The sequence below is a fragment of the Macrotis lagotis genome, chromosome 4, assembly GCF_037893015.1.
Source record: "Macrotis lagotis isolate mMagLag1 chromosome 4, bilby.v1.9.chrom.fasta, whole genome shotgun sequence".
In the NCBI taxonomy this organism is placed as follows: domain Eukaryota; kingdom Metazoa; phylum Chordata; class Mammalia; order Peramelemorphia; family Peramelidae; genus Macrotis; species Macrotis lagotis.
In genome coordinates, this window is record NC_133661.1 from 167389979 (window position 1) to 167417491 (window position 27513).

Consider the following 27513-nt stretch of genomic DNA (forward strand, 5'->3'; position numbering starts at 1 on the left):
AGAGTTGTCATGGAGGGAAGAATTGGCTAGCCATTTTTTGCCTAGGTCTTATCTAGATCCTCCTTGCCCCATCTTCTCTAAAGATTTATTTAAGAACACCTTCTTCCAACAATTAGTTCATGGATAATTTATAATGATATTTAAGTTGTTACCCGCACCTCCCTCCTCAATCTATTCCCTGTTACTTCATAGAGTTTAATATAATTACAATAACTTAGAATCCTCAATTAGAAAATTTGTCAACATTCAATGCCAGGAAGCTGTCATTCCTATATTTGAGGTTGTGGTCAAGAAATCCACATTATCTTTTTCAGACACTATCTTCATAGTCAACTCTTCACTTCTTAAATACATTTTTTTTCCTTATGCATTATTCCTTGTCTTAATTGGACACTAATTAAGAAAATTCTGCCTTTTTGGACTTGAATAAGATTTTATAATCATTGGTAATACTTTTTTAGTGGATAGCAATTGTGTTTTGAACTCTTAGAAAATTCTTTGTTATATCTTGGATATCTACCCATGGAAGACAATAGACATTTATTGGGGTTATCAGGTTCAGGTTGACAAATACCTACTTTAGTACCCCCAACTATAGTATCGCCAACCACCACTATTCTTCATTTTTTCTTCTTCCTCTTTCTCTTAAGTTATTTCTCATATTTTTCAAGAGCTTTTGTGATTCTGGTTTATCATTTCTTTGAAAACAAGTAGTTGTTTCCTCTGCTGAGCATCTCTTTTTTCTTCAGGAAGAGACTTTTTTTAGCTCAAAATGTACAATAGACAATTGTACAATTCTCCTTTTTTGACATTTACATAGTCTACAACCTCTCTACAAAGGTCACCCATTTCCAGCTTCAGATGCTTTTCTTCTCCAGTATTGATCTTTCTCCTTAGTTTTTTTTTTGCCAGGCAAACGGGGTTAAGTGGCTTGTCCAAGGCCCCACAGCTAGATAATTATTAAGTGTCTGAGGCCGAATTTGAACTCAGGTACTCCTGACAGGGCCTTTGCTCTATCCATTACACCACTTAGCCGCCCCATTCTTATTTTTTTAAAAGAACAGTTTATTGTCTTTGATAACTTGGATTGTGAAGCAGTATTCTTCCAGTTCTTTAAATTTTTCTTCTAGGAGGGAAATAAATTTCTTTTTTTTTTCTTTTTTTTAGGTTTTTGCAAGGCAAATGGGGTTAAGTGATTTGCTCAAGGCCACACAGCTAGGTAATTATTAAGTGTCTGATACCAGATTTGAACCCAGGTACTCCTGACTCCAGGGCCGGTGCTTTATCCACTGTTACACCTAGCTGCCCCCAGAAATCAGCTTCTACTTAGAATAAAGATTATAGTCCATTGGCTATGAAAGACATAATAACGATGCAAATTTAGTGCAAATCATTGCAAAAACTTGCTATGCTTTCCACACTGAGTACATTAAGACCTTATAATCTTTTATCATTTCTTAACTTGATAACCATACTCTATTTCCATTTCTGTCTTATCATTCTCTTATTTCCCAACTTAACTACTTTTCCTTCCCAATTATTTTCTTCTTAATGTCTTCTCATCAGGTTTTTATTCTTCCTTCTAACTTTTTCTTCAGATGAGGCCTGTGTTTCTGTCATTTTATCTTCACACTTTCTCCTTCCAGACTCTATCCTTTTAAATAAGCCAAATTCCCTCCAAATCATTTTTCTGCTTATTTCTTCTTGTACCCCTTTACCTGATAACTTCATTTGGAAGCCATAAGAATCTGAAAGTAGATTTTTACTTAATATTTTTAATTTTTCTTTATTGATGCATTTTTATTTAGTCATATTAATTTCCAAATATATCTTCCCCATCTCTTCTACTCTGTGAATCTTCACTTATATAACATTCAGGATCTATTGTTTCAAGATTCTTTCTTCATGATCTGGAGTGGTTCATTTACTGATCCTGAAATGTTGAGATGATTCCCCCAGAAGGAAAGACCATACAATTGTAATTCACTCCTGGGAGTCCCAGGGCTAAACCTGAGAGCATGGTAGTTGTTCATGGTTTCTTATAGAACAATAAGTTCTCCATTTGGGTAACTATTTGTTTACTCCTCATGGCTCTGGCTCCTCAGTTGTCATTGGTGATCTTCATGTTTAATAAATCAATGAGCCTAGTACTGGCTAAGAAACAGAGTAATGGATCAATGGATTAGGATAGGTACAAAAGGAAACACTTGTAAATGACTACAGTTATTTACTTTTTAACAAACTCAAAGATTTAGCTTCTGAGATAAGAACTCATTATTTGACAAAAATTGTTGGGAAAACTGGAAATTAGTATGGCATAAACTAGGCATATACCCACATCTCATACCCTCTACCAAAATAAGGTCAAAATGGATACCAGATTTAAACATTAAGTATGACATCATAGAGTATTTAATAGACCAAGAAATACTCTTATCTATCAGATCTTTGGAAAGGGGAAAAATTTATGACCAAACAAGAAATAGAGTACACTGCAAATTGCAAAATGGATGATTTTGACTATATTAAATTAAAAAGGTTTTGCACTAATAAACAAATGCTGCCAAAATTAGAAGGAAAACAGAAAACTGGAAAACAATTTTCTCAGCTAGGGGTTCTGATTAAAGTCTCATTTCTAAAATATATTGCATCAGTTTATAAAAGAATTGCATCAAATTTATACGGTTACATGTTATTCCACAGTTGGGTAAATGGTCAAAGGATATGAACAGACAGCTTTCAAATAAAGAAATTAAAGCTATATATAATCATTACTGATTAGAGAAATACAAATGAAAACAACTATGAGGTTCATCCTCACACCTATCAGATTGACTAAAATGGTAAAAAAGGAAAATGAAACAATCAGTGTTGGAGAGGTTGTGGGAGGTTGGGACATTAATGCATTGTTAGTGGAGTTGTGAACTGATCCAACCATTCTAGAGAGCAATATGTCACTATGCCCAAAGAGCTATTAAAAACTGATCATCATAATAATAATGTTTGTTTTTCATTTTCAAAGAAGACAACATCAGAGATGTGATGCCATGATAAGTACATGAATTGGATTTGAGTGAAGGGGGCTGTGCTGAGTTCTCCTCCAGATCCAGAATGACTAACCTGTAAATTAGTTAAACATCCAGATATGGATCGGGATGACTGGAAATGACCTTGGATCTAAGGCAGTCAGGGTTAAGTGACTTGCCCAAGGTCACCCAACTAGTAAGAGTCAAGAGTCTGAGGCCACATTCCTGTCCTCCGCACTGCCAAGTTCAGTGCTCCATCCACTGTGTACCACCAAGCCACCCAAAACTGATCATACATACCCTGTGATCCAGCAATACCAAAACTAGGCCTATATCCAGAAGAAATCATAAAGAAAATGAGACAAGTTCCTCATGTTCTAAAATAATTTATGGCAGCTCTTTTTTTGCAATGTCAAAGAATTGGAAATTGAAGGGGATGACCATCAATTGGGGAATGGTTGAACAACTTATGGTAAATTAATGTTATGGAGTACTGTTCTGTAAGAAACCATGAATGGCTGAACTCTAGAGAAGCATGGAACAAATTGCAGGAACTGGTGCTGCACAAAGGGAGCAGACCCAAGAGAACATTGTACACATTAACAACAATATTGTGAGTTGATCAGCCTGGAAAGATGCAGGTCCTCTCAGCAGTTCAGAGAACTAGGACAACCCCAGGAGACCAACTGTGGACAATGCTATCCCCAGAAGAACAAAAATATAACAAAACAAAACCAAAAAAAACCCCTACATAATCTGAATGAACACTTTTTTTTTAGGTTTTTGCAAAGCAAATGGGGTTAAGTGGCTTGCCCAAGGCCACACAGCTAGGTAGTTAAGTGTCTGAGGCCAGATTTAAACTCAGGTACTTCTGATTTAAGGACTAGTGCTCTATCCACTGTGCCACCTAGCCTCCCATGAACACTTTTTAAAAAATGTTTCTAATTCACTTTTTTTTTCAGATTTTGCAAGGCAAATGGGGTTAAGTGGTTTGCCCAAGGTCTAATTCACTTTTTAAAAATGATTCTTATTTCTTTCTTTTCTCATGGTTTTCTTTCTTTTCCCTTAATCCTTAATTCCTCATACCAAAAATGACTAAGCTGTAAATTAGTTAAACATAAATATATATGTATAATATTCATCTATTTGTTGCTGAGGGAAGGAGAATGGGAAGGGAGGGTAGAAGGAAATTATGTAACTTAAAAATATGCATATTTTGTTGAATGTTGAAAAACTTTCTAACATGTAATTGGAAAAATATAATAAATCAATACACAAATAAAATAAATCAATGAAAATAATACCATCACCTCTGAAGCATGAAATATTTATTTACAGGAGGTAAAGCAATAATAATCATAGCATTTTAATTCACCTATAAGTTGTGTCAGTCTTGCATTGGTGCATGTAGTAATCCAAGGGAGAGTGAGCATAATAAACTTTAAGCAACCTGGTGGTGAAGCAGCATGAGAAGAGAAATCCATTACTAGGGCAACTTACAACTCTGTCATGTAGACATTGATGTAATTGGTCTTTGTCTAAGTGTCATCTACTATTCAGGCCAACTCCTTTTCTGGGTATTTCCCACAGAGTATGGGGTTTATATTCTGCTATTCTTTGAACAGATAAAGAAATGTTAAGCTCTTTGAGCAAGTGATAGTCTTAGCACTCTAATCTATAGATTTTTTTTCACATTTCCTTGACTGTTTACTTATTGAAAATTTTGTTGTTTTTCAGTTGTTTTGAGTCCTGTCCCCACTCTTCATGACTCTTATTTGGGGTTTTCTTGGCAAAGATACCAGAATGGGTTACCATTTTCTTTTCCAACTCGTTTTTACAGTTTGAGGGACTGATGCAAACAGTGACTTGACTATGGTCACACAGCTTGTAAGTGTCTGAGACTAGATTTGAATTCATGAAGATAACTGTTCTTGACTCCAGGCTTGGCACTCTATCCACTTCACCACCTAGCTGCCCTCTTTAAAATTTATTTGTCATTTTTACCATAAAAAATGAAAACATTTTTCAGTTTCAAATTTTCTCCCTACCTCAACCAACATATCAATTATATATGACATCAGGTAAAATATATTTCCATATTAGCCATATTGCTAAAAAAAAACAAGAAAAGTAAAATGAAAAAAATTATATTTCAATTTGCTCTCAGAGTTCATCAGTTCTCTATGGAGTTGGGTCGTATTTTTCATCTTGAGTACTTGGAAATTGTCTTTGATCTTCATATCAGTCAGAGTAGCTAATTCTTTCACACTGATCATTGTTAAAATATTGTTACCATATACCATGTCTCCTGGTTCTTACTTCATCTTTTATCAATTCATATAGATCTTCCAAGATTTTTCTTAAACTGTCCAGCTTGTCGTTTCTTATAGTACAATAGTATTCCATCACAGTAATTTACTACAACTTTAGCCTTTTTTAACCTTTTTTTGTTTAGCTTTTTTTCCAATTAATGAATATCTTCTCAATTTCCAATTCTTTGCTACTATATAAAGAGCTTTTATAAATATTTTTATACTTAAGGATCCTTTTCCCTTTTCTTTTTTCTTATTGAAATACATACAGACCTAATAAAGGTATTTCTACATAAAAGGGTATGCACAGTTTTATAGCCCTCTGGGCATAATTCGAAATTGTTTTCCCAAATGGTTGTACCAGTACACTACTTCACTATCTGTGCTTAACATACCTATTTTTCCATGCCCCTCCAGCCTTTGTTAAGTTAGTCTATTTGAAGGTGTCTGATGATATCCCAGATTTTTTTTTTCCTTTTGCCAGGCAATGGGATTAAGTGACTTGCCCAAGGTCACAAAGATAATTATTAAGTGCTGGATTTGAACCCAGGCCCTCCTGACTCCAGGGCTCCACTGGCCCACTTAGCTGCCCCTTCAGATTTGTTTTAATTTGCATTTAATTTGCATTTTTCTAATCAAGCATAAAGATTCAGAGCATATTTTTTCAATTGAGGAATGGTTTTAATTTTTATAAATTTGACTCAATTCCCCATGTATTTGAGAAATGAAGCACTTATCAAAAACTGACTAAAAATTCTTTCCCAGTTTCCTTCTTTCCTTTAGAATTTGGTTGCACTGATTTTGTACAAAAACTTTTACATTTTACGTCATCAAAATTATCCATTATACTTCCCATGATCTCTCTATCCATTGTTTAGTTATAAACTTTTCCCTTATCTACAGATTTAACAGGTAAAAATTTTCAGTCACCTATTTTACTTATTATTTCACCTTTTTTGTCTAAATCGTGTACTCATTTTGATCTTATTTTGGTATACAGTGTGAGATGCTGGTTGTATGTCTAGTTTCTGCCAAACAACTTTTCAATTTTCCCAGCATTATATTTGATTAAAAAAAATGCTTAACTCTAAAGCTTGTATCTTTAGATTTATCAAACATTGGATTACTACAGTCATTTGCAACTATATGTTGTGTACCTAATCTATTCTACTGCTCTAACCATGGTTTCTTAGCCTGTCCCAAATTGTTTTGATAATTATCACTTTGTAATATAATTTGAAATCTGGCACTACTAGTCTAGTTCCCTTTCCATTTTTTTATTGATTCCTTTGATATTCTTGACTTTTTGTTGTTCTAGATGAATTTTATTATACTTTTTTCCAGATCTACAAAGTTAATTCTTTGGTAGTTTGATTGGTATGGAATTGAATGAGTAAATTAGATAGATTTTTCATTTTTATTATATTGACTTGCCCTATCCATAAGCAAGTAATATTTCTGTAGCTGTTTAGATCTGTTTCTATTTGTGAGAAAATTGGTTTGAAATTATGTTCATATAGTTTCTGGGTTTGTCTTGTCAGGTAAATTCCTCTGAGTATTTTATCTTGTCTGCAGTTATTTTAAATGGAATTTCTCTATTTCTTCCTGCTGTGACTTTTTATACTCTTTCAGTGAAAAGCAATTTCCCTGAAATGTGAGATTGGCAAAGTCATTCAGATCTGCTCTTTGGAAATTGACAGGGTGTTCCATCTGTAGACTCTTACAGCACAGTAAAGAGCTATGGGGACAGGACTCTCTGAGGTTCCCCTCTTTCAAGGTGTTGGTAGATAGTATACCATCTTTCATGGCAGGAAACCCAGCCAGTTCTTCAAAGCACAGTTTCAACTTTTCAAATAGCAACACTGTTTCTCTAATCAGATCATTTTCGGTCTTTTTCTTTCTGAAGAGCTTTATTTCACCTTAAAGAAATGATAATTGTCTTCTCCCTACTTTGCTTGTCTTTTTTGCTTCCCTACTCTAGTTTAACTTCTACTCAGCTTCCAGGGGGATTTTTTCGTAAAGTGTAGGTCTGACCTTGTCACTCCTTAGTCAAAAAATTTCAGTGGCTCCCTATTATCCCCACAATCATAAACCGTACTTCTGTTTGGCTTTTAAAACTTTTCACAAGGGCAGCTAGTTAACTTAGTGGATAGAGTACCAGTCCTGGGGATCCAGGAGTTCAGATTTGGAGATACTAACTGTGTGATCCAGGGCAGAGTATTAACCTTTTATAATTTGGTTGCTTTTTGCCTTTCAAGGCTTTTGTATTTTACTTCTTTCCATGTGTTCTATGATTCAGAAAGAAATATGTTAAGTTCACTGACTGGCCTCCTTATTTTTCCTTACATATAGCACTATCCTAATTCTGCATTTTCACTATCTCCTATCCCTGGAATGTACTTCCTTTGTGACTCTGTCTCCTGCTTTCTCTAATTTTCTTCAAATCTCAGCTCAATTACATGCTCTACAAGAGACCTTTTCCTAGCTTCTTCCATCCTTCTTTCCTTTTGTTAGTTCCTTCTCCCTGAGATTACAACCCATTTACACAGTTGTCTCATATCGTCTCCCTCATTAGAATGTGACCTCCCTGACAGGGACCATCATTTTGTCTTAATTCAGTGAACTGCCTGAAACATGGTATATGTTTTTGACTGAGTTAGGATTTGACTGAGTTATACTTGTGCACTGAGTTATGATTTCTGTTGGCTTCTATGTTCTAGCTTTAGAATTCTGATATCTTAGTTTTGAATCCTATAGCTTCTAGTTTGTCTTTTCACTTAATTTTTAAAAATTATGAACTTAAACATTATATAAAACAAACATTTTCCATATACATAGTACAAAGGAAGAAAACTATTGAGCTTGTTTTACTTTTATAATAAAGTTGACATTAATTTTCAATGTTTTTCTACATCTCTGATTCCTTTTGCCTTTTGTTGTATTCTATTCTATAAAAATTGCTTCAGTGAAATTCTTCCTTTTTTCCCCTTGGCAACCCTTACCTAACTCTTCTTTATACTCTAATCCCTATATAAAAAAACCCAAAGAAAACCAAAATCCTTACAACAATATGTACAGTCTAGCAAAAGAAGTTCTCACATTAGTCATTTAAAAATGTATCTCATCTTTCATTTTATTCCCATCAACTTCTTTCATAAAGAAATGAGTAAAAAAGACCTATATGGACAGAAATATTTATTGTAGCTCTTTTTGTGGCTGCATAGAATTGGAAACTAGGGAATTGCTCATCAATTGGGCAGGGATTGAACAAGTTATGATATATGAAATGATGGAATACTACTGTGCTGTCAGAAATGATGAAGGATGTATGGAGCCAAGACAATGGAGCAAAGACAGCCAATTGCCTGAGCTCTTCCCAAAACTCCTCTTGACACCTTTAAATAATTTCATAAAGCAATACCTGAAGCAACAGAATGCACAAAAGAATGGGGTGAAAAACATTTTACAGTCAAGACAACTTAGGTCAGCAGGAAAGATCTGTCGCACCTGGGTGAGGGAGTCACTCAATCAGCAATACAGCTGCTGCTTCCTGAGTCATAGCCTATAGCCAGTAAGGGGGTTGAACAGCTGGTCAGAAAGATGATGTCTAGGTTCTTTTTTTGATCATGACTTTGAGGAAATCCAATAATTTTTAAGTTATCTCTCCGGAATCTGAATTCCAGATCAGTTGCTTTCCAATGAGATATTTTACATTGTCTTCTTTTTCATTCTTTAAGTTTTATTTTATTGTTTCTAGCTTTCTCATAAAGTCATTAGCTTAATTTCTAATTAATAAGCAATTATTTTCTTTAATGAATTCTTGTGTCCCCTTTTCCAACTGGACAATTCTACTGTACTCAGCTTGCACTGAGACGAGGCTCAGTGGTTTGCCTATATTTTGATCTGGATCACAGTCCTGAGTGGCAATTCTAGGGCTTGGAACAGACCAGCACACCAGAGCTTGGGCTGCAGGGGACCTTCATCATAGTTCCAGGACATAAAAGAGTGTTTATGATTACTTACAGACTAGAGCACATGCCAGGAGACTAGAAAACACCTCTTTTTTAGATCAAACCATCATGTAAGAACTTAAAACTTAGAAGTTCTTAGAAGTATCTCTGAAAGCAGTTACTAAAAAAACTTCAAGCTTGGGACAGTGTGCTCTCCACCCTGGAAGCAGAGTCCTACTTTAACAAAGAGTTAAAAGTTGAAAAATAGATGGGAAAATGAGCAAACAATAAAAAAACTATAGAAAGTTACTATGGTGACAAGGAAGATCAAAACACATACTCAGAAGATAATAAAATCTGGGGCAGCTAGGTGGCGCAGTGGATAAAGCACTGCCCTTGGAGTCAGGAGTATCTGGGTTCAAATCCAGGCTCAGACACTTAATAATTACCTAGCTGTGTGGCCTTGGGCAAGCCACTTAACCCCATTTGCCTCGCAAAAACCTAAAAAAAAAAAGATAATAAAATCAAAGGTCTTAGTTCCAAAGTGTCCAAGGAAAATATGAATTGGTCTTAAATCATAGAAGAACTCAACAAAGAATTTTGAAAATCAAGTAAGAGGGTAGAGGGGGAAAATAGGGAAGAGAATATATTATAGTGATACAAGAAAATCATGAAAAACAAATCAACTGGTAAAGGAGACCCGCAAAAATACTGAAGATTATAACACTTTGCAAAATAGACTAAGCCAAACAGTAAAAGCAGTACAAAATGTCAATGAGAAGAAGAATGCCTTAAAAAACAGAACTTGCCAAATGGAAAAAAAAGATACAAAAACTTACTTAAGGAAAAAAAAACTCCTTATACAGTAGAATTGGCCAATTGGAAAAGGGGAATACAAGAATTCATTAAAGAAAATAATTAGTTAATAATTAGAAATGAAGCTAATGACTTAATGAGAAAGCTAGAAACTATAAAATAAAACTTAAAGAATGAAAAAGAAGACAATGTAAAATATTTCATTGGAAAGCAACTGATCTGGAATTCAGATTCAGGAGAGATAATTTAAAAATTATTGGATTCCCTCAAAGTCATGATCAAAAAAAGAACCTAGACATCATCTTTTAAGAAATTATCAATGTGGGGCAGTTAGTGGTGCAGTAGATAGAGCACCAACCCTTGAGTCAGGAGGACCTGAGTTCAAATGTGGTCTCAGACACTTAATAATTACTTGACTATGTGACCTTTGGCTAATCACTTAACCCCCACTGCCTTCCAAAAAAAAAATTATCAAGAAAAATTGCTCTGATATTCTAGAACCAGTGGATAAAATAGAAATTGAAAGGCTTAGTTGTCTCCTGAAAGAGCTCCCCAAATGAAAACTCCCAGGAATATTATAGCCAAATATTCCAGAGCTCACATATCAAAGAGAAAAATATTGCAAGCAGTCAAAAAGGATCAGTTTAAGTATTATGGAGTCATGGTCAGTATACTTTAACAAGATTTAACAGCTTCAGTATTAAAAGCTCAAAGGGCTTAGAAATATGCTATTCTGGAGGGCAAAGAATAGTAGGGTTACAACCAAGAATCACACCCAAGAAAACTGAGTATAATCATTTGGGGGGGAAAGGGCATTCAGTGAAATAAAGGACTTTCAAACATTCTTGACGAAAAGACCAGAGCTGAATAGAAAAAATTGACTTTCAAAATACAAGACTCAAGAGAAGATAAACAGGAATGGGAAATCATAAGGAACTTAATAAAGTTAAATTGTTTACATTTCTACATTGGAAGATGATCCTTGTAACTCATATGAACTTTTCTCACTGGAGCAATTAGAAGGAGTATATATAGACAGAGGGCACAGATGAGAGTTGAATATGAAGGGATGGTATCTAAAAATAAAATTAGGGGGTGAGAGAAGAACATCCTGGGGGAAAAGGGAAAGAAAAAGGTAGAATGGGGTAAAAATAATCTCCCATAAAAAAGGGAGAAAAAGCTTTACAGGGAAGAGAAAGAAATGAGGAGTTTAAGAGGGAGTTTATATTCTCATCAGAATTGGCTTAGAGAGGAAATAACATACAAACTCAATTAGGTATAGAAATCTATCTTAACCTACAGGAAAATAGGAGGGGAAAGAGATAAGAGAAGCTGGGAATTATAGAAGGAAGGGCAGATTTGGGGGAGGGGATAGTCAAAACAATTTTGAGGAGGGGTAAGGTGGGAGAAGAAAGAAAATAGAATAAATTGGGGCCAGAGAACAGGATAGAGGAAAATAGAGTTAACAATAGTAACTGAAAAAAATTTGAAGCAAGCTTCCCTGATAAAGGCCTCATTTCTCAAACATATAGAGAACGGAGTCAAATTTATAAAAGTGCCATTCTCCAAATGATATATGATCAAAAGATATGAATAGTTTTCAGATAATCAAAGCTATCTATAACCATATAAAAAATGCTCTAACTCTATTGATTGAAAAAAATGAAAATTAAAAAAGTTCTGAGTTACTAACTCATGCCATTAGATTGTCTAATAGAACAGAAAAGGAAGGTGACAAGTGTTGGAGGGGGATATGGAAAAAATGAGATATAAAACTATGTATATCCTTTGATGTAGTACTCCCACTGCTAGGTCTGTGTTCCAAAAGAGAAAAAACAAAAAGGAAAACGACCTATATCTACAAAAATATTTATAGCAGCTCTTTTCTGGTATTGGCGAGTTCAATATTGGACAGATGCTAATCAATTGGGGAATGGCCGAACAAATTGTGGTATGTGGTTTTGATGGAATACTACTGTAAGAAATACTGAGCAAGGTGCTCTCAGAAAAACTTGGAAAGACTTACATGAACTTATGCAAAATGAAATGCACAATGTACGAAGTAATAGGAATATTTTAAGAAGATCAGCTGTGAATGACTTAGCTATTCTCAGCAATGTAATGATTCAAGACAACTCTGAAAGATTTAGAATGAAAAATGCCATCCATTCTCAGAGAAAGAACTGATAATGTCTGAATACAGATTGACACATGCTTTATTTTTCTTCAGGTTTTTTATTTTTCTTTTCTTTTTTCCTTTGGTCTGTATTTTCCTTGACAAAATGACTAATATGGAAATGTTTTGTCTAACCACCCATGTATAACCCTTATTGAAATGCCTTCTCAGTGAGGGGAGTTGGGAAGGGACTTTGGAACTTAAATTATTAAAAAATGAATTTTCAAAGTTGTTTTTACATGTAACTGAGTAAAAATAAAATGCTAAGTGAAAAATAGTCACACAGGTAGAATCAAGTAGCAGAACTTTTATTAAAATAATTAAAAAACAAAAGAAATGATGAAAGGGATAGTCTCAGAAAACCTGGAAAGACTTGTATGCTGATACAAAGTGAAGTGAGAACCAGAACAAAAATTTACACAGTAAAAATGGTATTATAAAGAATAGTCATCTGTAAAAGATTTGCTAACTTATCAACATAATAATCTACCACATCTCATATCTATCTTCTGATAGAAAAGTTGGTGCAACTTTAAACATTTTTTTCTTTTTTTCTTTTTCTTGTTTCTACCAGCCCTTCCCACCTTCCCCCTCTCCCCCCTCCCCAAACATGGCTAATGTGGAAATTTGTTTTGCATGGCTTCCTTTTTTGTAAATTTTTTGGCCTACCCAGTGAGTAGGGAAAGGGGTAGCAGAGGGAGACAATCCAGAACTGGAAATAAAATAAAAATGGATGAAAAAAATGAGTTAGAGTATTTTATTATGGATTTTTTGGAGTCATGGTTGATCACTGAAATTACCAGAATTCTTAAGTCTTTTAAAGTTATTTGTCTTTAATAATATTTGTTATTGTATAAAAGTTTTTCCTGGTTTGCTTCAATTATGCATCAGTTCTTATTCATCTCGTAGTATTTCTTCTAAATCATCCCTTTTGTCATGTTTTATAGTACAATAATATTCTGTTACATTATAGCACAATACTATTCTATTACATTCCCTAAATGATTGTCATCTCAGTTTCCAGTTCTTTAACCCTACAGTAGTTACTGCTGTAAACAGTTTTAAACAGTTTTATGTATATAAATCTCTCTCTCTCTCTCTCTCTCTCTCTCTCTCTCTCTTCTCACATATGGGTGTAGTGGTGATATTATCAAGACAAAGGTTATGCACAATTTAGAGACTTGGGAGTATGGTTGCAAATTGTTTTTCAGAAGATTGGGAATGGGGAGCAGAGCCAAGATGCCGACAAGAAAGGATCCTGTCTTAGGCACTCTCTCATAAAACTCAAAAGCTAAGGACTCTTAACTAAATTTTCAAGAGACAGAACCCACAGAGGGACCCAGCAAGGCAATTCTCCTACTCAAGGGAACCTGGAAAAGAGCAGAAAGCCTCTGCTCCATGGGGTTGGAGGGGTGGCCTGCCAGAGTGAAAGAACTTTAGCCTCCTGGAGGCAGCCCCAGGGAGCTGTGAGCCCTGGCTCACAGCAGCAGGGGAGTTTCCTGAGCTACACCCTGGAGAGCATTGGGCACAAATTGGGGGAACAGTGGGGGGGGACCTCTGCCTGAGTGAGCACGTGGAGCCCAGCCCTCAGGGCACACAGCCAGCAGCCTGGCCAGCCCAGATCCAAGAACAGAAGCAGGTGGAGCCAGTAAGCAGGAGCCCCCAGGGCATGAACCCATTGAGCCTAGGGAGGGGAGTGAAGAGAGAGACTGCAGACCTCTGTCCTCTGCCCCTGGAACAGGACTCTGACCACATTCAGTTCCTGATAGCAGTCTAGGCCACCCCCCCCAATAGAACAGCAGGGGCCCCCTCTACCTCAGTCCCGAGGCGGGGGGGGGGGGGCGCTTATGGTCATTCACAGACCAGGAGGGAGGACAGAGCCTCACACACTGAGACCCTTGTGAGAGTGTCCCAAAAGCTCAGGAAGCACTGCAAAACCCGGGTCAGGCTGGGAAAATGAGCAAGCAGAGAAAAAAAGAGGAACACCATTGAGAAATATTTTGCAAATGAGCCCAAGAAGGATCAAAATATTCAGTGTGAAGATGAGGAAGCACAAGCTCCTGTATCTAAAGACTTCAAGAAAAACAGAAATTGGGCTCAGGCTATGACAGAGCTCAAAAAAGATTTTGAAAATGAAATGAGGGAGTTAGAAGGAAAACTGAGAAAAGAAATGAGAGAGATGCAGGAAAAACATGAAAATGAAGTCAACAGCTTAAGCAAGGAAATCCAAAAAAATGCTGAAGAAAATGGCATGCTAAAAATTTACAGCTTATGTCAAATGGATAAAACAGTTCAAAAAAGTTATTGAGGAGAAGAGTGCTTTAAAAAGCAAAATTGGCCAGATGGAAAAAGAGATAAGAAAACTCTGAGGAGAACAAATCCTTCAGACAAAGAATAGAATTCAGGGAGATTGATGAATTTACATGAAATCAGGACTCAATACTTCAAAACCAAAAAAAATGAAAAATTAGAAGAAAATGTGAAATATCTCATTGAAAAAGCAACTGATATAGAAAACAGACTTAGGAAAGATAATCTGAAAATTATTGGAATACCTGAAAGTCGTGATCAGGAAAAGAGCCTTGACATCATTTTCAAAGAATTACTACAGGAAAATTGCCCTGATATTCTAGAAGCAGAGGGCAAAAGAGAAATGGAGAGAATCCACCGATCCCCCTGAGAAAGAGATCCCAAAAAACCAACCCCTAGGAATATTATAGCCAAGTTCCAGAAGTCCCAAGTCAAAGAGAAAAATATTACAAGCAGCCAGAAGGACACAGTTCAAATATCGTGGCGCTGCAGTCAGGCTCACACAGGACTTAGCAGCAACTACATTGGAAGGTCGTAGGGCTTGGAATATAATATACCAGAAAGCAAAAGAGCTTAGATTGCAGCCAAGAATCTACCTAGCAAGGCTGAATGTCCTCTTCCAGGGAAAAAGATGGACTTTGAATGAACCAGGGGAATTTCAAATGTTCTTGTTGGAATGGCCAGAGCTGAACAGAAGGTTTGATCTTCAGATACAGGACTGGGGTAAAGCATAGAGATTAGAGGAGAAGGGGAAAATATGAGAGACTTAATGATGATGAACTGCATGTATTCCTGTATAGAAAAATGACATTGATAATACTCATATGAACCTTCTCAGTTAATAGAGCAGGTAGAAGGAGCTTTTATAGTTGAAGCACAGGAGAAAGCTGAATTTGAAGATAAAATATGGTGTAAAAATGGAGTCAATAGAAAAAAAGGGAACTGTAATGGGAGAAAGAAAAAGGAGAGGGGGAATAGGCCAAGATATTTCATATAATAATGTTTTTCTTTATTACAATGAGCTATTGCAATGATATGGAAGGGGAGAGGCAAGGGGGAATGAGCGAAACTTTGTTCACATCAGAGGTAGCATATACATATATATATATGTGTGTATATATATATATATATATATATATATATATATATATATACATATATATATACTCAGTGGGATATAGACATCTGGAGTAAGAAGGGGGGGGAGAAGGGGGCATGTGAGTGAAGGAGGAAAGGTTGGACCATGGGGGAGAGTGGTCAGATATGACACATTTTCTTTTTTACTTCTTGCAAGGGGTTAGGATTGGATGGCCTGTCCAGGACCATAGGACCAGGTGGATGTTGGGCCTAAGAGGTGGTATGGGAGCTCAGGGCCTCTTGGCCCCAGAGCCGGGGATCTGTCTGCTGTTCCACTCAGCTACCCTACAGCAGAGTCAGAGTGGAAGGAGAGAGAAAATATATTACATGGTAGTGGAGAAATACGAAAGGAGGGAGTTGCAATCAGCAATGGCAACAGTGGAAAAATATGGAAGTAACTTTTGTGATGGACTTATAAAGAATGTGATCCACCCACGACAGAGGTTGGAACAAAGACTCAAGCACATTTTTTATTATTATTGTTTTGTGGGGGGTGCAGGGCAAATGGGGCTGGGTGGCCTGCCTGGGGCCACATAGCAGGGTGATTTTTGGGTGTGTGAGGCCGGATTTGGACCCAGGTGCTCCTGGCTCAAGGGCCAATGCTCTGTCCTCCACCCAGCCACCCCTACTATTACTACTATTCTATTTTATTTTGGTTCTTTTTTTTGGTTTGTTTTTTTGCAGGGCAGTGAGGCTCAGGTGGTTTACATGCCACATGGCTGGGTGATTGTTGGGTGTATGGGGCCGGATGTGGGCTTGGGTGCTCGTGGCTCTAGGGCTGGTTCTCCATCTATTGTACCACCTGGCCATACCTATTATTACTATTTTATTTTTTAATTTTAATTTTTTCTCTCCCCTTTACTTTATCACTCAAGCCAGTCTATATTTATGGGGGGGAGAGGGTATTTTGTTTACTCTTAAACAAAAATTATTTTTACAAAATGTGAATAAACATTGAAAACAAAAAAAAAAAAAGATTGGGACCACTTATGGCCAAGATGGTAGAGAGAAGCTAGGCACTGTCCTAAGATTTCCTGGCTTTCCCTCAGAACTAATGTGAACCAAGCCTTTTAACAGAATTCAAAATCATAAAATCCAGAAAGAACAAAGAAGAACATCTATCAACGAGGTCTGTATCAGAGGAATGTGAATGAGCCAGAGGCAGATAGCAGAGAGCTAGTGCAGGGGCAGCGGGGGGTGAGACCCAGGACTAACCTTAACACAGCTGCGGAAACTTTTGGCTTTGTGAGCAGGCAGGAGAGCTCCAGTAAGATTGGAGGAAGAGTTCCAGCTGAACAGACAGGAGAGCTTCAGTGGGCCAGACATCAATCTGCTCTGCTGGCCCAGAAGACCAGGTCAGCATGCCCCATATTTTCAGTGTAGTCACTGTGTTTCCAGTTGAGCGCCCCCCCATCCCTGTGATAGAAAGGGACTTTTTCTAAAATAAACACAGTACCAACCTCTGCCCCCCCCCCCCAGGTTCAGGTATAGGCATCAGAACGATCTCACTACTAAGCAAATAATAAGATTAGCTATGTAGCTTAAGTACCCAGCACCCATCATTTAAGGTTAATTTAGATCCCGCTATTTCTCCCCTCCTCCCCCAGGGAATAGGCCACAAATCAAGATCACCGACACTCCAAAGAAAGTCTCTAGCACACCTTACTGGCCAGTTCACTTGGGAGTTACTAAGCCCAGGGAGCTAAACCTCTAGGGTTTTCAAAACCAGAGTATGTGAACCAGCCCCTCCCCCAAACACAAGATCCTTGGAAAATGAAGAATAGGCAGCTGGAAGGGGGGTCCATTGAAAGACCCCAAAGACAAAGATCCTAATTCAGAGAGCTAGAACTTCTGAGGAGAATATGAATGGTCTTCAGCCCAGAATGACTCCTTAGAAGAGATTAAAGGAGTTTAAAAGGAGTTTAAAGTTTAAAGTAAGGAGTTTAAAAATCAGTTGAAAAAATTGGGAAAAGAAACCTAAGAGAAAATTAACATCTTGCAACAAGAAAAAAATCCTTGGGAAATACAATTGGACACATACAAAAGGGAAATAATAATCTCAAAACCACAATTGGGCAAATGGAAAACTCCTTCAAAAATAGAATTGACCAATTGGAAAAGGAATTGCAAAAGGTAAAGGAAGAAAATTCTTCTCTAAAAAAAATGAATGGGGCAGCTAGGTGGTGCAGTGGATAGAGCACCGGCCCTGGAGTCAGGAGTACCTGAGTTCAAATACGGCCTCAGACACTTGAATAATTACCTAGCTTTGTGGTCTTGGGCAAACTTAACACCATTTGCCTCACAAAAAAAAAAAAAGAATGGAGTTTGTGGAAACTAATGACTTCATGAAACAACAAGAATCTGTTAAAACCGAAATTGAAAAAATAGAAGAAAACGTAAAATACCTTATTGGAAGATCCACTGACCTTGAGAATCGATCCAGGAGAGTCAACTTAAGAATCATTGGGGTCCCTGAAAATATTAAAGAGAAAAAAAAAGCCAGGACTCAGTATTACAGGATTTAATGATGGAAAATTGCACTGATATCATGGAACCAGAGGGCAAAATAGTTATTGAAAGAATATATTGATCCTATCTGGAGAGTGATTCCAAAAATGAAAACACCAAGGAATATTTTTTAAATGTATCTATCTACCTATCTATCTAGATAGATAGATATAATATAGATAGACCTCTGGAGAAAATTGAATGGAGATGGAAAGGAATATTCTGTAGTACATGACATGTACACGAAAATTGAATATTGTGGCCAAATACCAGAACTATGAGATAAAAGAGAAAATCCTGCAAGCGGCCAGAAAGAAACAATTTAGATTCCAAGGAGCCACAGTAAGGATTACACAAGAATTGGTTGTATCAACATTAAAGGATTGAATGGCCTGGAATACAATATTCAGAAGAGCAAGGGAGCTTGGAATGCAGCCAAGAATCCACTATCTTGTAAAACTGAGCCTTCTCTTCCAGGGAAAAAGATGAACATTTAATGAAATAGAAGACTTACAACTTTTCCTTATGAAAAGATCAGAGCTAAATAGAAAATTTGGTCTTCAAACTCAAGAGACACACAAAAAGGTAAAAAAAGGGAAAAGAAAAATAAAATAAAACTGGCTATATTCCTGTAATAAAGAAAAATCTTATTATTTGAATTATTTTTGCCTATTCCTCCTCTCCTTTTTTTTCTCCCATTACGTTTCCCTTTTATCTATTGACTGCATTTTTATACCACAATATATCTTCAAATTCAGTTTTCTCCTGTGCTTCATCTATAAAAGCTCCTTCTACCTGCTCTACCAAATGAGAGGGTTCATATAAGTATTATCAGTATCATTTTTCTATACATGAATACATGTAGTTCATCATCATCATTAAGTCCCTCATATTTTCCTCTTCTCCTCCACTCTCTATGCTTCACCTGAGTCCTGTATTTGAAGATCAAACCTTCTGTTCAGCTCTGGCCATTCCAACAGGAGCATTTGAAATTCCTCTGGTTCATTGAAAGTCCATCTTTTTCCCTGGAAGAGGACGTTCAGTTTTGCTGGGTAGTTGATTCTCGGTTGCATTCCAAGCACTTTTGCCTTCCAGAATATTGTATTCCAAGCCCTATAAGCTTTTAATGTAGTTGCTGCTAAGTCCTGTGTGATCCTGACTGCAGCTCCACGATATTTGAGTTGTGTCCTTCTGGTTGCTTGTAATATTTTCTTTTTCACTTGGGAGTTCTGGAACTTGGCTATAATATTCCTGGGGGTTGATTTTTTGAATCTCTTTCTTGGGGAGATCGGTGGATTCTCTCCATTTCTATTTTTCCCTCAGCTTCTAGTATATCAGGGCAATTTTCCTGCAGTAATTCTTTGAAAATGTCAAGGCTCTTTTCCTGATCATGACTTTCAGGTATTCCAATAATTTTTAAATTATCTTTCCTGAATCTGTTTTCCATATCAGTTGTTTTTTCAGTGAGATGTTTCACATTTTCTTCTATTTTTTCATTCTTTTGGATTTGAATCAGAAATCTCCTTGAGTTCTGTTCTTTGTCTGAAGGATTTGTTTTCCTCAGAGAGCTTTCTTATCTCCTTTTCCATCTGGCCAGTTCTACTTTTTAAAGCATTCTTCTCCTCAGTAACTCTTTGAACTTTTTTATCCACCTATGCTGGTTTTTCACATGTTATTTTCTTCAACATTTTTTGGATCTCCTTGACTAAGCTGCTGACTTCATTTTCATGTTTTTCCTGTATCTCTCTCCTTTTCTTTTCCCAAATTTTGCCTCTTATCTCCCTCACTTGATTTTCAAAATCTTTTTTGAGCTTTGTCATGGCCTGAGCCCAATTTCTGTTTTTCTTGGAGTCTTTAGATGCAGGAGCTTGTACCTCCTCATCTTCAGATTGAGTGTTTTTGATCCTTCTTGGGATCACAGACAAAGTATTTCTCAACAATGTGCCTCTTTTTTCTCTGTTTACTCATTTTCCCAGCCTGAGCCTGGTTTTGGGGGTACTTCCTGAGCTTTTGGGACACCCCCACAAGGATCTCAGTGTGTGAGGCTCTGTCCTCCCTCCTGTTCTTGAATGACCATAAGCGCTCCCCCTCTGCCACAGGGCTGAGTTGGGGGGAGGCCCTAGGCTGGGATCAGGATCTGAATGTGGTCAGAACCTCAGAGTCCTGTTCTAGAGGCAGAGGACAGAGCTCGGCAGTCTCTCCTCTCCCTTACCTAGGCTCAATGGGTTCATGCCCTGCGGGCTCCTGCTTACCAACTCCATCTGCTTCTGTTTCCTGGATCTGGCCTGCTGCGGCCACACTACTCACTGTGTGCCCTGAGAGCTGGGCTTCATGGGCTCGCTCTGGCAGAGATCGCCCCCACTGTTCCTCCAAGTTGTGCATGATGCTCCCCAGGGTGTAGGTTAGGAAACTGCACCCACTGCTGTGAGCCACAGCTCCCAATGCCCTGAAGCTGCTTCTGGGAGACTGAAGTTCCTTTGCTTTGGCCAGCCACCCCTCTGGTGGACCAACCCTCTGACCCTGTGGAGCCAAGCCTTTCTGCTCTTTTCCAGGTTACCTTGGGTTGGAGAATGGCCTCACTGGATCCCTTTGTGGGTTCTGTCTCTCAAAAATGCATTTAGAGTCCTTAGTTTATAAGTTTTGCTCCAGAGCAACTGAGAGAAGGTCCTCTCTTGTCCCCATTTGGCTCAGCCCCCTATGCCAATAAATTTGATACTCTTAAGTGATATGGATAAATACTTACAAAAATGTAAGTTGCCCAGATTAAATGAAGAGGAGATTAAATACCTAAATAACCTTGTCTCGGAAAAAGAATTTCCACAGAGCCATCATTGAACTCCATAAGAAAAAAACCTCCAGGGCCTGATGGATTCACAAGTGAATTCTACCAAACATTTAAAGAACAATTGATTCCAATTCTATATAAACTTTTTGGAAAAATAGGGAAAGATGGAACTCTGCCTCTTTCTATGAAACCACTATGGTGCTGTTACCTAAACCAGGAAGAGTTAAAACAGAGAAAGAAAATTATAGTCCTATCTCCCTGATGAATATAGATGCAAAATTCTTAAATAAAATCTTAGCAAAATTACAACAAGTTATTACTAGGATAATACATTATGATCAAGTAGGATTTATACCAGGAATGCAGGGTTGGTTCAATATTAGGAAAACTGTTAGTATACTCATTTATATCAACAACAAACCTATCAGAAATTATATGATCATATCAATAGATTCTGAAAAAAGGTTTTGACAAAATATAGCATCCTTTCCTACTAAAAACACTAGAGAGTGTAGGAATAAATGGACTGTTCCTTAGAATAATTAGCAGTATCTATTTGAAAACACCACCAAGCGTTATATTCAATGGGGAGAGACTAGAGGCATTCCCAGTAAGATCAGGGGTGAAACAAGGGTGCCCATTATTGCCACTACTATTCAATATCGTTTTAGAAATGTTAGCTTCAGCAATTAGAGAAGAAAAAGAAATTCGAGGAATTAGAATTGGGAAGGAAGAGACAAAACTCTCACTCTTTGCAGATGACTTGATGGTCTACCTAGAGAATCCTAAAAAAATCATCCAGAAAACTACTGGAAACAATTAGCAATTTTAGTAAAGTTGCAGGTTATAAAAATAAACCCTCATAAATCCTCAACTTTTCTATATATGTCTAGCAAGATACAGCAGGAAGAGCTAGAAAGAGAAATCCCATTCAGAGTAACCTCAGACAATATAAAATACCTGGGAGTCTATTTGCTAAGACAGACCCAGAAACTTTTTGAAAATAAGTATAAAACACTTCTCACACAAATTAAATCAGATTTAAATAACTGGGCAAATACCAACTGCTCATGGATAGGTAGAGCTAATATAATAAAAATGACAATTCTTTTTTTTTTATTTAACAAAGCTTTATTTTACTGCTTAGTAGCGTACTAGCCTTGAAAACCATGATATTACTGGCCAAAGTTTTAGGAAATTACTGTTTGAGTTAAGAAAAAAACAAACAACTCTAGGAATGCTGTGGGGAAGATCATGGAGGGCCACCTGTCTCTTGGAGGCACAATGAAGCAGTTTGCTTATACTACTGTCTTTTTTGCAGTTGAAGAAGGGTCTCCTAAATAATCATGAATATCACACCACTTTTCTTTACAAGGGGACCGGAAGAGACTCTACTTACACTAGGCAGTCATCATATGTTGCTTGGTAGTCCTCGTGTGGCTTAATCATGATCACACAAGTTAGTCGCTTAGAGCCAGTAGCTGCTCCCAGATCCGTTTTTGAGGGAACGTAGGCATAAGGCATATTCAGATCTTCACACATAATAGGGAGATGGCAGTATACCCCAATGGGTAGTATGTCTCCAGCCAAAACCATAATACCCTTTTCTCCTTTGTTGAGGAATTTCTGAACTTCCTTCATGCCTCGCTGGATCTGCTTCTGCTTCACGGCTTTCTTGATGCACTTGTACAGCTTCTAGTCAGGCAGCGGGAGGCCAGAGGCTGTGTGATGGGGTTCAGGTTCGACAACATCTCTTCGTACGTGCGCTGGGGAGCCCCAGAACTCTCAGGTGCCGCTTCCGAATCCTCCACTTCCCTTTTAACTTTGGTCATATCGGCGGCACCGACAGCTACCGAATGTGCAGGCTTCGGAGCGGGCCAAGGCGGAAGCTAAAAATGACAATTCTACCAAAACTAAACTACCTGTTTAGTGCCCTACCAATCAAAATTCCAAAAAATTACTTTAATGAATTAGAAAAAAGTGTAAATAAATTCATATGGAGAAATAAAAAGTCAAGAATTTCCTGGAACTTAATGAAAAAAAGTTCAAAAGAAGGGGGCTTAGCCCTACCTGATCTAAAATTATATTATAAAGCATCAGTCATCAAAAACTGTTTGGTATTGGCTAAGAAATAGAGTGGTGGACCAGTGGAATAGACTAGGGTGGAAAAGCAGGAGACAATTATAGTTACCTGCTGTTTGATAAACCCAAAGAGTCCAGCTTTTGGGATTAAAAAACTCTCTCTTTGATAAAAACTGCTGGGAAAATGGGAAGTTAGTATGGAAAAAAAACTTAGATTAGACCAATGCCTAACACCCTTTACCAAATTAAAATCCAAATGGTTACAGGATTTAGACATAAAAAACAGTACTATAAGTAAATTAGAAGGTCTATGGAAAGGGAAGCAGTTTATGACTAAGGAAGAGTTGGAGAACATCACCAAAAACCAACTAGATCATTTTGATTGCATTAAATTAAAAAGCTTTTGCACAGATAAAAACCACTGTAACCAAGATCAAAAGAAATGTAGTAAATTGCGAAACAATCTTTACAGCTAATGATTCTGACAAAGGACTCATTTCTAAAATACACAGAGAACTGAGTCATTTTTAAAACAAAAAAGCCATTCCCCAATTGACAAATGGTCAAAGGCAATTTACAGATGAGGAGATCAAAGTAATCCATAGTCACATGAAAAATTGCCCTAAATTAATACTCATTAGAGAAATGAAAATTAAAGCTTCTCTGAAGTACCACCTTACACCTCTCAGAGTGGCCAATATGACCAGAAAGGATAATGATCATTGTTGGAAGGGTTGTGGGAAATCTGGGACACTATTACATTGTTGGTGTACTCATCCACCCTTTCTGGAGAGAAATTTGGAACTACGCCCAAAGGGCAAGAAAAATGAGCATACCCTTTGACCCAGAAATGCCACTACTGGGTCTATACCCTGAAGAGATGATGAAAAAGGGTAAAAACATCACTTGTACAAAAATATTTATAGCAGCTCTGTCTGTGGTGGCAAAGAATTGGAAATAAAATGTCCTTCAATTGGGGAATGGCTTGGCACAACTGTGGTATCTATATCTATCTATCTATCTATCTATCTGTCTGTCTGTCTGTCTGTCTGTCTGTCTATATGCGTGTGTGTGTGTGTGTGTGTGTCATGGAACACTGTTGTTCTATTAGAAACCAGGAGGGACAGAATTTCAGGGAAGCCTGGAGGGATTTGCATGAGCTGATGCTGAGTGAGATGAGCAGAACCAGAAAAACACTGTATACCCTAACACCAACATGGGGGTGATGTTCAACCTTGAAGAACTCGCTCATTCTATCAGTGCAACAATTGGAAACAGTTTTGGGCTGTCTACAAAGGAGAGTGCCATCTGTATCCAGATAAAGAGCTGTGGAGTTTGAACAAAGACCAAAGACTCTTACCTTTAATTAAAAAAAAAACCCGTTATCTTATTATGCAATTTTGCTATCTTTTATATTTTATTTTTTTCCCTTAAGGATATGATTTCTTTCTCAACACATTCAATGTAGATCAATGTATAGCATGGAAACAATGTGGGGGTTGGGGGGGACGGAAGAGATTAGTGGGAAAATTGTAAAATTCAAAACTAAATAAGTAAAATAAAAAAAATAAAAAACTGCGCATAAAAACAGAATAGACTAAATGACCAAGGAGGTACAAATATCTTACTGAAGAAAATAATTTCTTAAAAATTTGAATTGGGCAAATGGAAGGTAATGACTCTATGAGATAACAAGAAATAATAAAAGTCAAAAGAATTTTTTAAAAAATAAGAAAATGTGAAATATCACATTGGAAAAATAACTGACCTGGAAAACAGATCAAGGAGAGGTAATTTGCCTGAAAGCTTACCAAAAAAATATAGATTTCATATTTCATGAAATATGCCTTGGTATATCTTAGAATCATAGGGTAAAAAAAAAAATTTAAAGAATTCAGTAATCATGACCTAAAAGAGTTCACAAAATGAAAACTCGTTGCAATACTATAGCTAAATTCCAGAGCTCTTATGTCAAGGATAAATACTAAAAGCCAGAAAGAAATTGTTACAGTACTGTGGTAATAGTGAGGATCATGCAAGATTTAGCAGTTACCATGATAGAGGAATAGAAGGCTTATATAATATGATATTCAGGAAGGCAAAAGGCCTGAGATTACAACAAGAATAACCTACCCAGCAATTTCCTTTAGGGAAAGAAATGGATATTTAATGAAATAGAGGCATTTTGATGAAAAGACTAGAGGTGAATAGAAAAACACAAAATTTAAGAGAATTTTAAAAGAGTAATTCTAAAGGGACTCCATAAAGTTTTAACTGTTTACATTCCTATTTGGAAAAGTGATACATTTAACTTCTAAAAGCTTACCATTACCAAGGTAGTTAAATGGAGTTTATGTAGACAGGAGGGCATGAGTTGATGTTGTTGGAATGATTCTCCCGCCCCCCGCCAAGAAGGATATACTGGAGAATGGGAAAGGGAGGTATAATGGGGGAAAATTTACTCACATTAAAAGAAAATTTTGGGGGGCGGAGTCAAGATGGTGGCCTGAAGGCAGCATTTCCTGGGAACTCCTCCCCCAACTCCAAAAAAATAAACAAATGATGACTCTAGCAAAAATTTAGGGCGGCAGAACCCACAGAAAGACAAAGTAATACATTTTCCCAGTCCAAGATAACTTAGAAGTTCCAAGCGAAAGGTGTGTTTCACCAGACTGGGGGTTGGGAAAAAAAGTGTGGCTGCAGGGCAGCACAGCATATCACCAGCAACAGCTTGAAGGGGCAGGGAAAGAACTCTGCTACACCAGAATGAGTGTGGAGTGAGGAGCACGGCCACAGAATCTGCAGCAAGAATCTGGAGAAAGAAACCTGTACCTCCAGAAATGGTAAGGGAAGCTTGCAGAGATTTCTCTGCTCTCCCTGGGGTCAGTTCCAGGTTGCAGTTTGGGCTTCCATACAAAGATAGCAGGATCCCTCTTTATAGCCCCAGAGCAGAGGGAAGTACAGGGGCCATTGAATATCAAAGCACAGGCAAGAGAGCATAAGACCTTGGAGGAATAAAGGTCCTGGTGGGGTGTTCCCCCCCCCAAAAAAAAACCCCAAAGCCTTGGAAGTGCTGTCTTGGACTGAGGAAATTAGTAAACAACAGAAAAAGAAGAATCTCACCATGGAGAATTACTTTAGTCTCATGGAAGATCAAAACACATACTCAAATGATGACAAAATTGAAGCTTCTGTATCCAAAACCTTCAAGAGCAATAGAAAATGGGCTCAGACTATGGATGAGCTCAAAAAACACTTTGAAAAGCAATTAAGGGAGATGGAGGAAAGAATTGGGAGAAGTGAGCACTGTGGAAAAATCATGAAAACCAAATCAAAAGCTTGTTGAAAGATACACAAAAAAATACTGAAGAAAATAATATGTTACAAACCAGTTTAGGCCTAATGGAAAAAAAGCAAAACAAAAAGGCAAGTGAGGAGAAGATTGTCTTAAAAAGCAGAATTGGTCAGCTGGAAAAGGAGATAAAAAAAGCTCTCTGAAGAAAATAACTCCTTCAAATGCAGAATGGAACTAAAGGAAGCTGATGACTTTTCAATAAATCAGGAAGAAATAAAATTCTTGCAAAAAAAGTCAAAAATTAGAAGAAAATGTGAACTATCTCATTGGAAAATAACTGACCTCAAAAATAGATCCAGAAGAAATAATTTAAAAAATTATTGGGCTATCTGAAAGCCACAATCAGGAGAAGAGCCTAGACTTCATTTTTCAAGAAATGATACAGCAACATTGCCCTGAGATCCAAGCACGAGCATGGCCTTTTAAAATAGAGGGGGAAATGGGTGGTGATGGCAGAGGGCAATGCTTGAGCCTTACTAATCAGAATTGGTTTAAAGCAGGAAGACCTTTATATACACTTAGTTGTATATAGAGAAATAACTCACTCAATAAGGAAATTGGAAGCAGGAAAAGAGTGGGTGGATGTAGAGAGGAGAAAAGGGAGGATAGATTAAAGGAGGCAGAGATTAGAAGGAACATAGACTTTCTAGGAGAAACAGGATAAAATGAGATTGGGGGAAATATATATTAATCGTACTGTGAATTAGAATGGGATGAACATACCATAAAATGGAAGCAGATCAGAGAATGATTTAGAATTCTGAATTCAACACTATGTTTATAAGAGAGCCACTTGTAGTAGAAAGAGGTTAAAATAAAAGACTAGAGCAGAATTTGATAGTCTTTGCTCGAACTAAAAAACATCAGGGGTAGCAAGTGTCATCTTAGACACAGCAAAGGCAAAACTAAACCTATTTAAAAATTATAGGGAAAGTATATTTTACTAAGGAACACCTTAGAAAATAAAGTAATATAAAAATAATTTGCAGCACATTTCCCTGTTTAAAATCTCATTTCTTAATGAGCATTGAGTCAAATTTATAAAAATAAGAACAA

At 37.1% G+C, this 27513-nt stretch overlaps 1 protein-coding gene and 1 pseudogene across 1 annotated transcript in view; one reads left to right on the forward strand and one right to left on the reverse strand.

Moving 5' to 3' along the window:
* RFX7 (regulatory factor X7) overlaps positions 1-27513 on the forward strand; it is a 201484-nt gene that overhangs the window by 35460 nt on the left and 138511 nt on the right. The gene's annotated exons all lie outside the window — the stretch shown is intronic.
* Positions 22389-22887, reverse strand: LOC141521745 (H/ACA ribonucleoprotein complex subunit 2 pseudogene; annotated as a pseudogene).